This window comes from Rhinatrema bivittatum, chromosome 11 (assembly GCF_901001135.1).
Source record: "Rhinatrema bivittatum chromosome 11, aRhiBiv1.1, whole genome shotgun sequence".
Lineage (NCBI taxonomy): Eukaryota > Metazoa > Chordata > Amphibia > Gymnophiona > Rhinatrematidae > Rhinatrema > Rhinatrema bivittatum.
Genome location: NC_042625.1, coordinates 15,986,302 through 16,000,279, shown reverse-complemented (window position 1 = coordinate 16,000,279; position 13,978 = coordinate 15,986,302). Strand labels below are relative to the sequence as shown.

Genomic DNA, 13,978 nt, shown 5'->3' with positions numbered 1-13,978 from the left:
GTTTTAAATGATCAGATCATGTGGCTTTTGAAAGCCATCAATTATTAAAACAGGAGTACACACAATGACTTGCCGATGCCCATTAAAATAAATAAATACAATATTCTCAGTTCCATACTTCCATGCTCTGGTCTCCCACTCCCAACAGATGCTTCTCCTGGTAAGCTCACCTTCTTGTGGCATATTCATTTTATCGCTTTACTTGTCCTCATGCTCAGTTTCAAGTAACAAGAAAAAGAATTCCCCTGATGGAAGAGAAAAAACACAAAACGTTTATTTATTTATTTAAATTTAAGATTACTGCTGTGCATGGGGTGTGTTGTGCATTTACATAGGTTAAACTGGATGTTAACTGCCCACCAATTATTCAGCTAAAAGCATAGGTTGGGGGATTAAAAAGGCACAGATTTAGCCACAGTAGGAATGAACAACATGTGCAGATTGCATTTCCAAAACCTACAAGCATTATTTTCTATAGAAAAAGATGGTGCAAAACTGTCTGCTGGTATAGTTTCCACCCCCCCCCCCCAATCCCTGGATTTTTAAGCAATCTGAGCAGTTTTGAAAATTGATCATTAATCTAATAAGAGACAAAATTCTTCAATAAATGACAAGGGGGAAAAAATTCTCAGGCAGAAAACCAATACACGGGTAATCTAACTTTCACACGCAGGAGCATATACGGCTGCATGTAGTTTTACCATAGCATTTTATGACCTGTGTGCATGACATATGTGCTTTTTATAACCTAACCTGCAACATACGCACCTATACAGGTTTGTGTGTGAATATACCCAACATGTATATCAATGTACTGAATGTGCATATATTTTCTACGTATTTTTAAAATATATGCGCATATATTAAGAGTGAAAATAAAGTAGGACTTGCTCGTTCATGTGTCGGCCAATTTTAAAACACGTGCACGTGAAAGAAATTACCAGTTTTACTAATTAGTCCACCAGTTCACTCAGGCCTTTTCCAGGTCATCAAGAACTCCCTGGTTCTTCTCCCCCACTCGTCACCCAGACCTCCCAGCCAGTGAGTACAACACAAGAAATATATTTAATATCAATTATGGTAGATAATTAGCAGGTAAAAATATGCACGTAAATTGGAAAATGAATAAGTCTTAAAATTGTAACTTACATGCACAAGTGTTGGCCCCACTCTGGAATGCCCCTAAACCTTCCCATTTATTTATTTTTTACACACGTATGTAAACATGAAAGTGATACTACATACATATGTATTTTTTAATTTTATAAAACACAGAGTACAGGCTACTTACACATGATATGCTAATATTGTGTGTGCAATGTTTTGAAAATTAACTTTAGACAGTTTAGCTCTGTCAGTAACATCCAACATTGCATCAGTAAAGAGTTCTTAAATTGATGAAAAAGCACTACTAAAAACCACCAAACATGCAGAGGTATCATATATATGCACAATACTCCTCCTCTGAGGCTTGTGATTTCTAGAAAAATAAGCAGTTAGGCACTACTGTGCTTGGATATCTTCGGCCACCAGCCAAGAGCTGCAACAGCGCTTCACAAAAAACAGTGCTAATTATGAATGAGCAGAATTTTTTAAATTCAATATTTATTTATTTATTTTAAGTTTTTCTATACCGGCATTCGCGATGAATATCGCATCATGCCGGTTTACAATTAACAAGAGGTGAAAGGAACAAAGTAATAATAAAATAATAATAAATAATAATAATAAACATTAACCAGTGCTGACAAAGGTTGCAGTTACAATAAAACAAGGGAATTACACAACTTGGAGCAGTGAAAAGGAGTTAGGAATTAAACAGAGAACAAATTTGCCAATTAATGGTGTGAACTAAAATACAGCATTTGCAACGTTAATGAATTGCCCTGTTGAGGTGGTTATTAATTACCATGTTAAGAAAAGTCTAAGCGTTAGTTAATGGTGAATTAAAGGTTCAGTTGGTGTCTGGAAAGGCTTTCATAAATGAATGTGTTTACGTTTACAGATGACAGATGGTTAGAAATGAATCACTAGGTTAAAAAGGCCTCCAATGAGCACAGGCAAGAAATCTTGTCCTCACCTCCTCACTCCAAGGAGGCTGTCGAGCACAACCTCAACAGAGGAGACTATTATGTTACACAGGAGTTTCATGCTCCTCTCACGAAGAAACGTTATTGCTGCTGTCTTTCTTGTCAGCATGCGAGCCAACTTCACATCCTCATGCCCCACAAGCAGCAGTGCCCAAAATGTTCTTCCTATGTTTCCAAGCCATCTTATCTATTGCAATAGATTTCAGGTTCCAAAAACAACAAGAGGGCAGCTCAGGTCCAAGAAGCCATAGTAGCAGGGGATTGTGGGGAACGCAAGAGGGTCTTTGTACAAATTGTGCTAGCTTCTCCAGAAAACAAGAATAAAAAGAAAATAAAAAATTGGTGCACACAGGAACTGTAACTTTTAAACAGGTGCGCAGGCGCAGATGTGCATGTTTGCCAGCTCACATCCAGACTCATCCTTTTTATAACATAGGAGGGTATATGCACGCCTGTTTTAAAATTGCATGGACACGCATACATGTACGCGCAATTTTAAATGGACTTGCGCATGTGCACGCAAATGTCGCTTCTACCCCGTAAGTGGGGGAATTTTATAAGGGACATACACCAACACACCTAGTTTTGCCAGTTCATTCCCACTTCAGGGCTAGAACTTCCAAACCATCCAATTTATAGCCTCCCTTCCCCCGTTAGCTCTGACCCTTAAAACCCCATTGGTTAGATTAAATAGTAAAAAAAAAAAAAAAAAAAAAAATCTAAACATCTATAGCAGAAGTAAAGCACAGTTGCTTACCTGTAACAGGTGTTCTCCTAGGACAGCAGGATTTTATTCCTCACACAGGAGTGACATCATCAGACGGAGCCCGGCATGGAAAACGTTTGTCAGAGTTTCTAGGAACTTTAGCTGGCACACTGAGCATGCCTACCATGCCACTATCCACATGTTCACCTTTAGTCTCGTAACAAAGAATTACAAAAAAATAAAACATAAGCGAAACCCAACTCTGTGTGGTGGCTGGTGGGTTTTGTGAGGACTAACATCCTGCTGTCCTAGGAGAACACCTGTTACAGGTAAGCAACTGCACTTTCTCCTAGGACAAGCAGCATGGTAGTCCTCACACGAGTGAATCCCTAGCTACTGGCTGGACCCAAACCGGCAGGACCAACAGACTCCAAACCAGGTGCCAATGGGCACAACAACAGAGGTGGTGTTGGTAACCGCAGGGACAGCCTGAATAAAAACCAAGGGCCCACGGTGGAAGAGTTGGGTTCACAGTTGAAAAAGGTTTTGCAGGACAGATTGTCCGAATCTGCTATCCCTCTGGCCATCCCTGTCCAGACAGTAATGAACAGCGAAAAGTGTGAAGGAAACTCCACATCACAGCTCTGCAGATCTCTCCCAACGGAACTGCACGCAGGTAGGCCACAGACGTCGCCACAGTCCTTACGGAGTGTGCCATGGCTTGGCCCTCCAGATGCAGTCCCACCTGCTCATAGCAGAAAGATACTGTCTGCTAACCAGGTATTTAGAATCTGCTTAGTGACGGCTCTGCCCAGCCAGTTGGAGTCAAACGAGATAAACAGCTGGGTGGATAGCCTGTGGCCCACCCTATGGTCCAGGTAGAAAGCCAGGGCCCTCTTACAATCCAGTGTGTGCAGCGCCCTCTCTCTGGGCTGGCATAAAGCCAGGGAAAGAAAGTAGGCAGCCCAATGGACTGGTTAAGATCCACCCTGTCATGACAGAATCTTGTGTAGGGCGAATAAGTCACTAAGGCATGCAACTCACTGACCCTGTGCGCGTGACCACTATCAAGATGACAACACTCCATGTCAAATGCTTGAGAATGCATGAGCGCAGCGGCTCAAACAGTGGCTTCATCAGCTGGGCCAGTACTACATTCAGGTACCATGAGACCGCAGTGGAGGCCACAGTTGAAACAGCCCCCACATGAACTGCCCTACAATAGGCTGCACAGAGATGGGCAAACCAGCCACCTTTTAATAGTACGCACCTATGGCGCTGAGGTGCACCCGCATGGAGCTGGTCTTAAGACCCGCCTCCAAGAGGTGCAGAAAATAGTCCAGGAGGTGGCGGCCTCATGGAAGTCACCAGGACCCTGGTCACATCCTCCGAAAAGTCCAGGGTTTGCAGGATCAACCTTTCAACATTCAAGCCGTGAGAGACAGGGTATGGACATTGGGGAGGCGCAGCCTGCCCTGATCCTGGGAGAGAAGGTGCGGAGCCATCCCCAGACTGATTAGGTTCCCCCTGGACAGTTGCCGTAGAAGCGGGAACCATACCTGCTGTGGCCAGTGCGAAGTGACAAGGATCATGGATCCCTGATCTTGGCGAAGTTTCAGGAGAGTCTTCAACACTAATGGAAGTGGTGGCTAGGTATACAGGAGACCCATCCCCCAATGGACTTCAAAGGCGTCTGTGGGTGGCATGCCGTCTGACCTGGACAGAGAGCAGTACTGGGCACGGCAAACAGATCCACATCCGGAGTCCCCCCGAAACTGAAGAGCCAATCCACTACCTCCTGTTTCAGGAACCACTCATGAGGTTGGAAGGTGCAGCTCAGCCGGTCCGCTAGTGTTCTCTGCACCTGCCAGGTACATGTCCTGAAGAAACATCCCCTGCGCCAGCACCTAGCTCCAGATTTGCACTGCCTCCTGACAAAGAAGGAAGGACAGGGTACCCCCTGCTTGTTGATATACTGCATGATCACTTGGTTGTCTGTTTGAACAAGGATGACCTTGTTGACCAAGCGATTCCGGAAGGCCCATAGGGCATACTGGATCGCCCTCAATTCCAAGAAGTTGATCTGAAACGGAGACTCCTGTGCAGTCCAGAAACCATGGGTATGGGGGCCATCAACGTAAATTCCCCACTCCAAGTGGGACACGTCCCATGGTCAGCACCACCTGAGGAGAGGGTGCCTGAAAGGTAATGCCCCGCTCTAGGTTGAATGGAAAGATCCACCAAATCAGGGAAGTCGTGAGTGATGGGGACACCTGGATACAGATCTGAAGGCCTTGGGTGGCCTGTTGCCACTGGGAGCGCAGGGTCCACTGGGCTCAGCGCATATAGAGATGGGCAAAAGGAGTGACATGCACAGTTGCGGCCATGTGCCCTAGGAGTTGCATCATACGCTGCGCTGAAACCAGCCTGCTCATTTGAATCTCCCTAGCCAGGGAGACCAGTGCGCGCACACACTTTCGCGTGGCAGGAAGGCCTTGGCCTGTGACGCATCCAGGATAGCTCTAATGAAAGCCAGCCGCGAAGAGGGGGCGAATATTTGACTTCGGGTAGGTGAATAAAAACCCCAGGTGCTCCAGGACCTGAATGGTACTGTACAGTGCCTGCAGTGTCCCAGCCTGCATGTCACTTTGCACCAGCAAGTTGTCCAGGTATGGAAACACCTGGACGCCTAGCTGGTGCAGGTATGCCTCCACCATGACGAGACATTTTGTGAACACCCGTGGTGCAGAGGCGAAGCCAAACGGGAGAACACGATACTGAAAATGCTGGAGCCCCACCACAAAGTGAAGATACCTCCTGTGGCTTGGGAGGACTGCGATGTGCGCGTATACATCCTTTAGGTCGAGGAAACAAAGCCAGTCCCCCTGGTTCAGCAGGGGAATTATGGTCCCCAAGGATACCATCTTAGAAACTTTTCTTTTCTTAGGAATTTGTTGAAGGCCTGAAATCCAAAATGGGACAAAGGCCTCCAGTTTTCTTTGGAATCAGAAAGTAATGGGAGTAAAACACTTGACCCTGCTGCCCGAAGAACTGGTTCCACCACCCTGGCTTGCAGGAGGGCTAAGAGTTCCTCTTGAAGCAGCTCTGGATGTGAAACGAGACCCTACTCCGGGCTCGGGGGAAAATCTGGTGGAATTTCCATGAGATTCAGCCCATAACCCCACCGGATGACGGACAAGACCCATCGACCCGATGTCATGGCTGGCCACTGGTTTGCAAAAAAGCAGAGTCAGCCCCCAACTGGGGAATCCCTGGGCACTGGAAGAGGCAACTGGTATATACCCCCTTGTCACCAGTCAAAACCCCATAGCGGGACTGGCTGTGCGTGTGGGCCCTGTTGCTGGCAGGATCTGCCCCTGGTGCTCACCTGCTGCAGCCTGGAGCAGGGGGCCAGCAGGAAGAACTTTGTAGGCCTATAAAAAGATCTCCTCCGTCCTGGATGAAGGGACTGTTTGGAAGAGGTCAGTGAGGCAGAGGTGCTGGAGGGTCTCAATGTAGTCCTTTAACTGTCGACTGCTTCCTTGATCTTGTCACCAGTGCAAGGCAAGTCCGCCAGCCAGTCCTAAACCTCAGAGTGAAGGTCAGAGGCCCTCAGCCAGGCTAGACAAGGGGCAGAAATACCTGCCGCCACTATACGCCCCGCCATCTCAAAGACGTCATAGGTAGCATGCACCTCTTGCTTACCACATTCAAGGCCCTGTTGGACGAGAGTCAGGAGGGCTTCCTGGGGCTGCTGTGCCAGACCATCTGCCACCTCCTGGACTTGTTTCCAGAGGTTGCAGGTATATTGGGTCATGTAGGTAGGAGGCAATCTGGGCTATCAACATGGATCCCTAATACACTCTCCTTCCCATGGCATCCCATGCCCAGCGGGGCGGAAGCATGGGTTTTAGACTGCTTTGCCTTCTTGAGCACAGACTCAGCCACCACTGACTGGTGAGGAAGCTGGCGCTTTTTGAAGCTCACAGTCTGCTGTACTAAGTACATCCCATCGGCCTTCCGGTTAACCGGGGCGAAGGAGTTGGAGTGTTCCCATAGCCGGAGGAACAGGTCCCGGAAGATTTCATGCACCGGCACCGCTACGACCTCCTTTGGGGCATCGGCAAACTGAAGGATCTCAAATATTTTATGGCTGGCATCCTCTTCCTTCATAAGTTGGAAGGGGATAGCCTCACCCATCGCTCGGACAAACCCAGCAAAGGTCAGGTCCTCCGGTGGAGACTGCTGGCGTTCCTCCGAAGGGGGAAGGATCCGATAAAAGGTAATTGGAGTCCACCAATGAACCAGAGATATCCTGTCCCCAGGAGTCGTAGGGGCCCTCAGGCTGTTCAAGACCATGCAGAGAGGAGGGTTGTAGAGCCCTGGGCATAGCCTTAGGTACAGGCGCCAGGAGGTTTGGGGGAACCACGAGTCCTGGAAGGACCGGGCCCTGGCAGCGCCAATCGTGGTGCTGAGGGACCTAAAGGTACAGATGGCACAGACAGTCCTTTGTCTCCCTAGGAATACCCCCACAAGAACCAACTCAGACGCCTTGCATTTTTGCGCCGTAAGGATCACAGAGAGATCGCAAGGCACCGGCATAAACTGCATTGGGAGGACATCGAGGCGATCCAGCAATGGTTCCAAGCCCAGTCACTGCAGTCAATATCTGTGCAGGCATTGGTATCGGTGGTTGGGGCGCCGGCTCCCATTCGCATAAAGCGTGATCCACTTCCAAGCAAACCAGACACGCCAACTCTGCCTCGAAGGCCTCCAACAAGAGGAGAGACTGAGAGGGAAGGGTTGGGTTCAACTCCTCCTCAGGACCCTGAGGAGGGTCGATGTCCAGCATCAGAATTGGTGCAGACAGCCCCGGGCTACCGACCTTGGGGGAGGATGGGGCCTCCTCATGTCGAGGCTGCTTAGGAGGCAGGGCAACAAGTGCCACAGCCTTCACATACCTAGTCCTGTGCACAGATGGGGACCGGTGCTGATGTCTGTGGAATCTCCCATGATGCTCAACCCAGTCTTTCCCCAGCACAGAAGACGATGAAGATGATCCAGAAGTCCGGGACTTCGAAGATACCGAGACCGGCCAATCCCTGGAACCCCCCTGCCCAAAAGCTTCAGAGGAGGGGTGGGGGGGGGGGGGAAATCGAGGGCAATCGGTTCCCTTTGGTCCCTAGGTTGCCAACGCCGAAGTAGAGGGCTCGGATTTGCTCGAGCCAAACACCTTCTCCATTTTGTCCAGCCTGGCCTGATGGCCCTTCAGGGTCATCTGGGCACACAAGTCACAGCCACGGACATCATGCGACGCCCCCAGGCAGAGGATACACACTGTATTCAGTCTGGACATCGATTTGAGGATCTTTCATTTTGCACTATTGATCATATCCCAGAACATTGGCGAGGAGGTAATCGGGAATTACAACTGTTGAGATCTGAACAACATTGGATTTAGAGACTGAAAACTACCATTCTGAATGGTCTAAATACAGATTTGGACTTACATGTTTTTCTGGGATAATTATATCTTTTTTTGTTGATTTTTCTACTGATGGTTTCTCTTTTGAACATTATATTTTGTTGAGAATACTATTTGAAACATTACAATGTAAACTGGTCCACTAATCATGATTATCATTTCAGTGACGTCACAGGACAGATTTTGCGCCATGTTTCACCGGATTACTCATTAGTAAAGACACTAAATCAGTGGCTCTAGTGTGTATCTTTGACATGTACAGCACACACAGTGAGAACAAGTACACCCTTCCCAGGGAAAGGAAAGCATTAAAAAAAAAAAAAAAAAAAAAGTCACATCTGCCAACACGAACCCAAACGTTGGGAAGGAAAGAGCATCTAAAAGGCCATCTAAAAGAGCAAATCAGACCCAGAGACTAACAAATACCTTTATGGCCCCATCGGTATGTAGCCTGCACCCAGAGAAGGAGTTATATATAAATAAAAAATAATCAGGACTGTGATCAAACAAGGAAGCAACAGAATCAAGGAGACAATATTTTCTCCAACATCTAGTCAGCACTACTGCCTTAGGGGGAATAAAGCAAAGCACAGTAAGGGAGGACACTTCATGCTGCCCTATTTAGTTAACCTTATCAATACTTACTATTAACAGAGGCACTCACCAGATTCTGGAGATGGAACAACGTGTGCTTGCAGCAAGCTGCTCCTTCACTTCCTCTGCTCTTGTAGTGATAACAAGGAAACCCTTAAGAGTATGTTGACATTTGTTCCTAGACAACTGTAAAAAGAAAAATAAAATACATATTTGTTGAGGGATGAGATGGACGTCAGCAAAACAGAACAAATGCACAGTTTGTCAACAAATTTAGGAAGAAAAAAAAAAAAAAAAAGTAAAGCCAGAACTATAGGAGTTGTTTTGATCAGGCTGTACAGCAGCTGTACCCAAGAGCTACCATATTTATAAACAAAAGCAGAATTTAAAATGGGCAACACTTGTGTGCAAAACTCAGCCATAGTGCCGAGCTATAGAACAATGGTTTCCAAACCTGTTCTCACAAACTCCCAAGCTGATCAGGTTTTCAGAATATCCATAGCAAAGATGCAAGAGACATTTGCATACAACAGAGGCAGTGCCATGCAACTATAACTCGTATTTAAATTTAATTCCAAAAACATACACCACCTTAACAATCAAGACTGTTTTAGAATCTAAAATAATTGCATTATATAACACACATAATAAACATCACGTTTGGCATCCACAAACACTGCACTAAAATAAAATTCTTAATGAAACTATAATTAAGCACATTCATTGTGCTGGATGTTCCTGAAGATATAAGAGACTTGGCTAGCGGGGTCAGGAAATTGATGCACATGGCCAGAAGAGTAGGAGAGTATCATAGTGCGCCTTGCTGGCAGAGAGGCGGTCTTGACAAGTTTATTCTTAGAGGCATCTTCCTTGCCAGCCAGCCCATCAATCCTCTCTCTTATCAAGTTACAAAATAACCAAAATTTGCATGTCACATAAAAGAGAAGATAATTATTACAGACTAAACATCATTGGGTGACTGAAGAGATACAAGGCTCTCAAACGTTAAGGAAAAAAATCAAGAGGAGGGGGAAAAACAAGTGAATCTATTGCTTCACTCAAATACTGACAGACAAGTTCCTGGAGGAAAGGTCCAAAAATCACTATCAACCACAGTGCGAGTTAGCTTAACTTGGCAGACTGCTTTTCATTTTGTGAAAGAAAACTGTATATATAAAAAACCATGCAAAACTGCGATAAAGAAAAAAACAAATACCTTTATTCAGTTATTAGAACATTAAAACAAACCCAACCCAATGCAGACTTGTAACAAAATGATAGCATTTGATCCTCTCGCTGTTTTGTTGGACACAGTTTTGTTTGGCCCTTCCCCTCCCCATTTCCACTATACTATTTTAAATTTGGCTTCGGTGGCACAGACATTTTTGTGTGTAGCATCTTGTTTTGGGGCACAGCAAGAACACGTCATTACCTACCTACTGTAACTCTGGAGGTGGGGGTGGGGGAGGGGAAATTATCTTCGATAGTTTCTCATACTTCTGCACAGAGTATAACGTTTAGAAATATTGAACAGCAGCAACACAGTCAAACTCTACTGCAGTCCATCTTATTCATATTACCTGCACGGATAGAGTTTCTAAAGTCGTCACTCAGAGGAGGAGAAAAACAGGCAATATTTACAGGCCCTCTTCTAGTCGATGCAAATAATTATTTCCCGTTAGCATACTCAACAAGCTATTTACAGATTCTGCTCGAGTCAACCAGAAATGCAACTCGTGGCAGCACTAGTCTAGTCTAGCACTGGCTTCACCATGAATGAGTTGGGGGGGGGGGGGGGGGGGGGGGAAGCTTCAGGCCTCTCAGACTATGAGCAGCAAAAAAACGGGTGCAAACATGCACAACAACTGCAGCTGCGGAGACTAGAGGCGCAGGCAGTCACCCAAGAGGGGAACCACTGCGGGAGAGTTGGGTTCATGGTCAAAAGATTCTGTAGGATGGATTGCCCGAAACGGGAGTCCTATCACCAGTCCTTGTCTAGGCAGTAATGACAGGCAAAAAGGTATGGCGTGAACTCCAGGTTGCCGCTCTGCAGATCTCATGATTAGAAACCACCTTTAGGTGCGCTACTGAAACTGGCATGGCCCAGACAGAGTGAGCCCGAACAGGGCCAAGAAGCTGAAGCCCTGCCTGCGTGTAGCAGAAGGCGATGCAGTCAGCTAACCAATGGGACATAGACTGTTTAGAAACAGCAACACCCAAACTATTTCTGTCAAACGAAATGAATAGCTGAGTGGAGATGCAAAGTAGGAAGGCCTTGTTCTGGACAGTATACAGGTATTCCCCAATGAAGTCCAATTGTCTGGCTGGCTGAAGATGGGACTTGGGGTAGTTGATCAAGAATCCCAAGGTTTCCAGCGTGTCGAACATGAGTGAGGCACATGGCAGTCCGAGCCCCCTGGATCAAGCTGCCCTTGATGAGCCAGTCATCAAGGTAGGCGAATATATGAACCCCCTGCCTGCGAAGATGGGCACAGACAACTGCCAGACATTTGGTAAAAACCTGGGGGGGGGGGGGGGGGGGCGGGGGGCAGAGCCCAGACCGAAGAGCAGGACACAATATTGGTAATGCTGCTGGTCCACATGAAAAACTGAGGTACTGCCAATTCCCGTGGAACATGGGGATATGGGAATATGCATCTTGCAGATAGAGGGAGCAGAGCCAGTCTAATCCCCCTTGAGAAGAGGGATTAGCGTGCCCAGCGAGACCATCTTGAACTTCTCTTTCACCAAGAACCAGTTTAGGGCTCTCTGATCCAAAATGGGCCGGATGCCTCCCGTTTTCTTGGGAATAAGAAAACACCAGGAGTAGAACCCTGTGCCCTGCTGGCCGGCAGGCACTAGCTCGACCGCTTGAAGGAAAGGAGGGTCATTCGCTACTGCTTCCTATCCTGGAGCTGGTGGGGAGCCGGGTGGAAGTCGCTGGACATGAAACCGGTAACCCTGGTAGACAGTGGACAGGCTTCCGTGGCTGGCTCTGGCTACCTCGCCGCCAGTCAAAAAAAAAACAGTGGCAGGGTTTTGCAGCAGGGCCGTGGGTGACTGAGAGGGCCGAGACTGCCTTTGCCTGGGTTTCCGCACTAGCCGCTGAGGCCTAGACCTCATGGCAAGCGGGTAATACCTGCGGGGCCAGAAAAAAAGGCACTTCAGATATGACTGAGCGGGCTTCCTAGCAGGCTGGGTGTCGGAAGTACTAGCCGACAATTGTATAAGGATCTCTTGATAGTCCTTCAGCTGAGCCACAGCCTCCTTGATCCGGTCACCAAACAGGTTCTCCCCAGTACATGGCAGGTCTGCTGTAGACTGTCCTGGACTTCTGGGCGCAAGTCAGATGTCCGTAGCCAAGCTGTGCGCCGGGCCCCAATGCCTGCTGCAGCTGACCTCATGGCTATTTCAAACAAATTATGCGCCGCGCGGACTTTGTGTTTGTCACGTTCGAGGCCTTGCTGAACCACACACTGAAACGCCTCCTGATACTTCTGAGGAAGGCGCCTGGCGAACTCCTGGGCTTGTTTCCATAAGTTTTGAGAAATCTGCCCCATGTAAAGCTGATAACATGCTATGTGGGCAATGAGCACGGCACTCTGGAATACCCGTCGACCTAAGGCATCTAGGGCTTTGTGCTCATGCCCTGGCAGTGCCAATGCATGGGTGCGTACCCTTTTCGCTTTCTTAAGGGCTGACTACCACCACCGACTGGTGTGGGAGTTAGCGATGGTCAGACCCGGTGGTGTGTTGTACCAGGTACACTGCGTCCATCTTTTGGTTGGCTGGTAGCATCAAGATAGGATGCTCCCACAAGCGGGTTACCAGGACTTTGAAAACGCCGTGGACGGGCACTGCCACTACTTCTTTCTGCGCATCCATGAACTGCAGGATCGCAAGCATTTTGTGTCTAGAGTCCTGCTCCGCCAACAGCTGGAAGGGGACTGACTCAGCCATGGCCTTGACGAACCCCACAAAAGAGATCCTCCAAAGGGGATTTTTCTGGAGGAGAGGGTTCAAAAGGTAAATCTGCTGACTCATCCAATGAAGAGACGGAAGCCTCCCCCTCCCAGGGATCATATGGGGGGCTCACCCTCGCTGTGGCCCTCTGGAGAAGCAGGAAGAGGGAAGCTCACCCAAATGCGGGGGCCAGGCCTCGATGGCATTGAGGGAGGCACTGTGGGGGGCCTCAAATTCTCAAGGGGTCCGAAGACACCATTAGCATCGATTGGCACCGAAGGAATTGACCCTGAGGGCCCTGGGAGAGCTGGATTGTGAAGGATCACTGCGAGCCTCCGGCCTGCCATCGAGCCCGATGGCCGGTCCTCTTCGGAGGAGTTGCTCACCAGTATGGGGCCCAGTGGCGATGGCAGCGGTGTGCTCAGAGGCCTCCGAGGAGCTTGAGGCACTGGTGCCGGCTGCGTAGGAAACATCTTGAGCAGCATGTCGAGCCTTTCCAACACTGCGAGCACTGGTGCAGCAGGCTCTTGTGGCGGAGGCGGTACTTGGGGAACCGGAAGCTAGAGACTCTGCAGGGCCCGGCCGACCACACATGCCTTTCAAGCTCCTCCTCGAATGCTTGGGAAGAGAGCACAGTTTGAGGAGGAGTGGATGGAATCAGTGGACCCTCTGGTTAGAGGAGGACTGATCCCTCCACCGGAACTGGTGGTCCATGGGCAGAGGCACCAATGCCCTCTCTCAGTCCTTCTTAGGAGGTTCGATGCTGATACTTCCTGGACTGTTTCTGGTGATCCCCGCGATGTATCCCTGAAGCTGAGGGGGACAGTGAGGAACCTGAATGGGAGTGGGAAGAGAAACTGTGGGCGGTCTCCCGCACCCACCTCGGGAGCAAGCCCTACAGGCACAGGGGAACTTGAGTCCTGGGTCTCCTTCCCAAGCAGCACTGACACTGGAGATTGCTCCAGACATTTTGCCCCGAACAATTTCTCCATTTTGAGACGAGCCCTGCAACCCTTTGGGGTCATTTGGGTGCAAAACTCACAAACAAGGGCATTGTGAGAGGCCCCCAGGCAAAGGACTCAGACCTCATGAGGGTCTATGAGGGACATAGTCCACAGGCTCTGGCGGAAGCTGAACGAT

The 13,978-nt window shown here is 48.4% G+C and overlaps 1 protein-coding gene across 1 annotated transcript in view; it reads right to left on the bottom strand.

Annotated features, from left to right (window-relative positions):
• TPST2 (tyrosylprotein sulfotransferase 2) overlaps positions 1 to 13,978 on the bottom strand; it is a 201,340-nt gene that overhangs the window by 80,230 nt on the left and 107,132 nt on the right. Inside the window, exons 2-3 of the mRNA XM_029571546.1 lie at positions 8,946 to 9,061; positions 171 to 245 (exon numbers count right to left, since the gene is read on the bottom strand). The gene's annotated coding sequence lies outside the window, so the exon portion shown is untranslated. The remainder of the gene's footprint in view (positions 1 to 170; positions 246 to 8,945; positions 9,062 to 13,978) is intronic.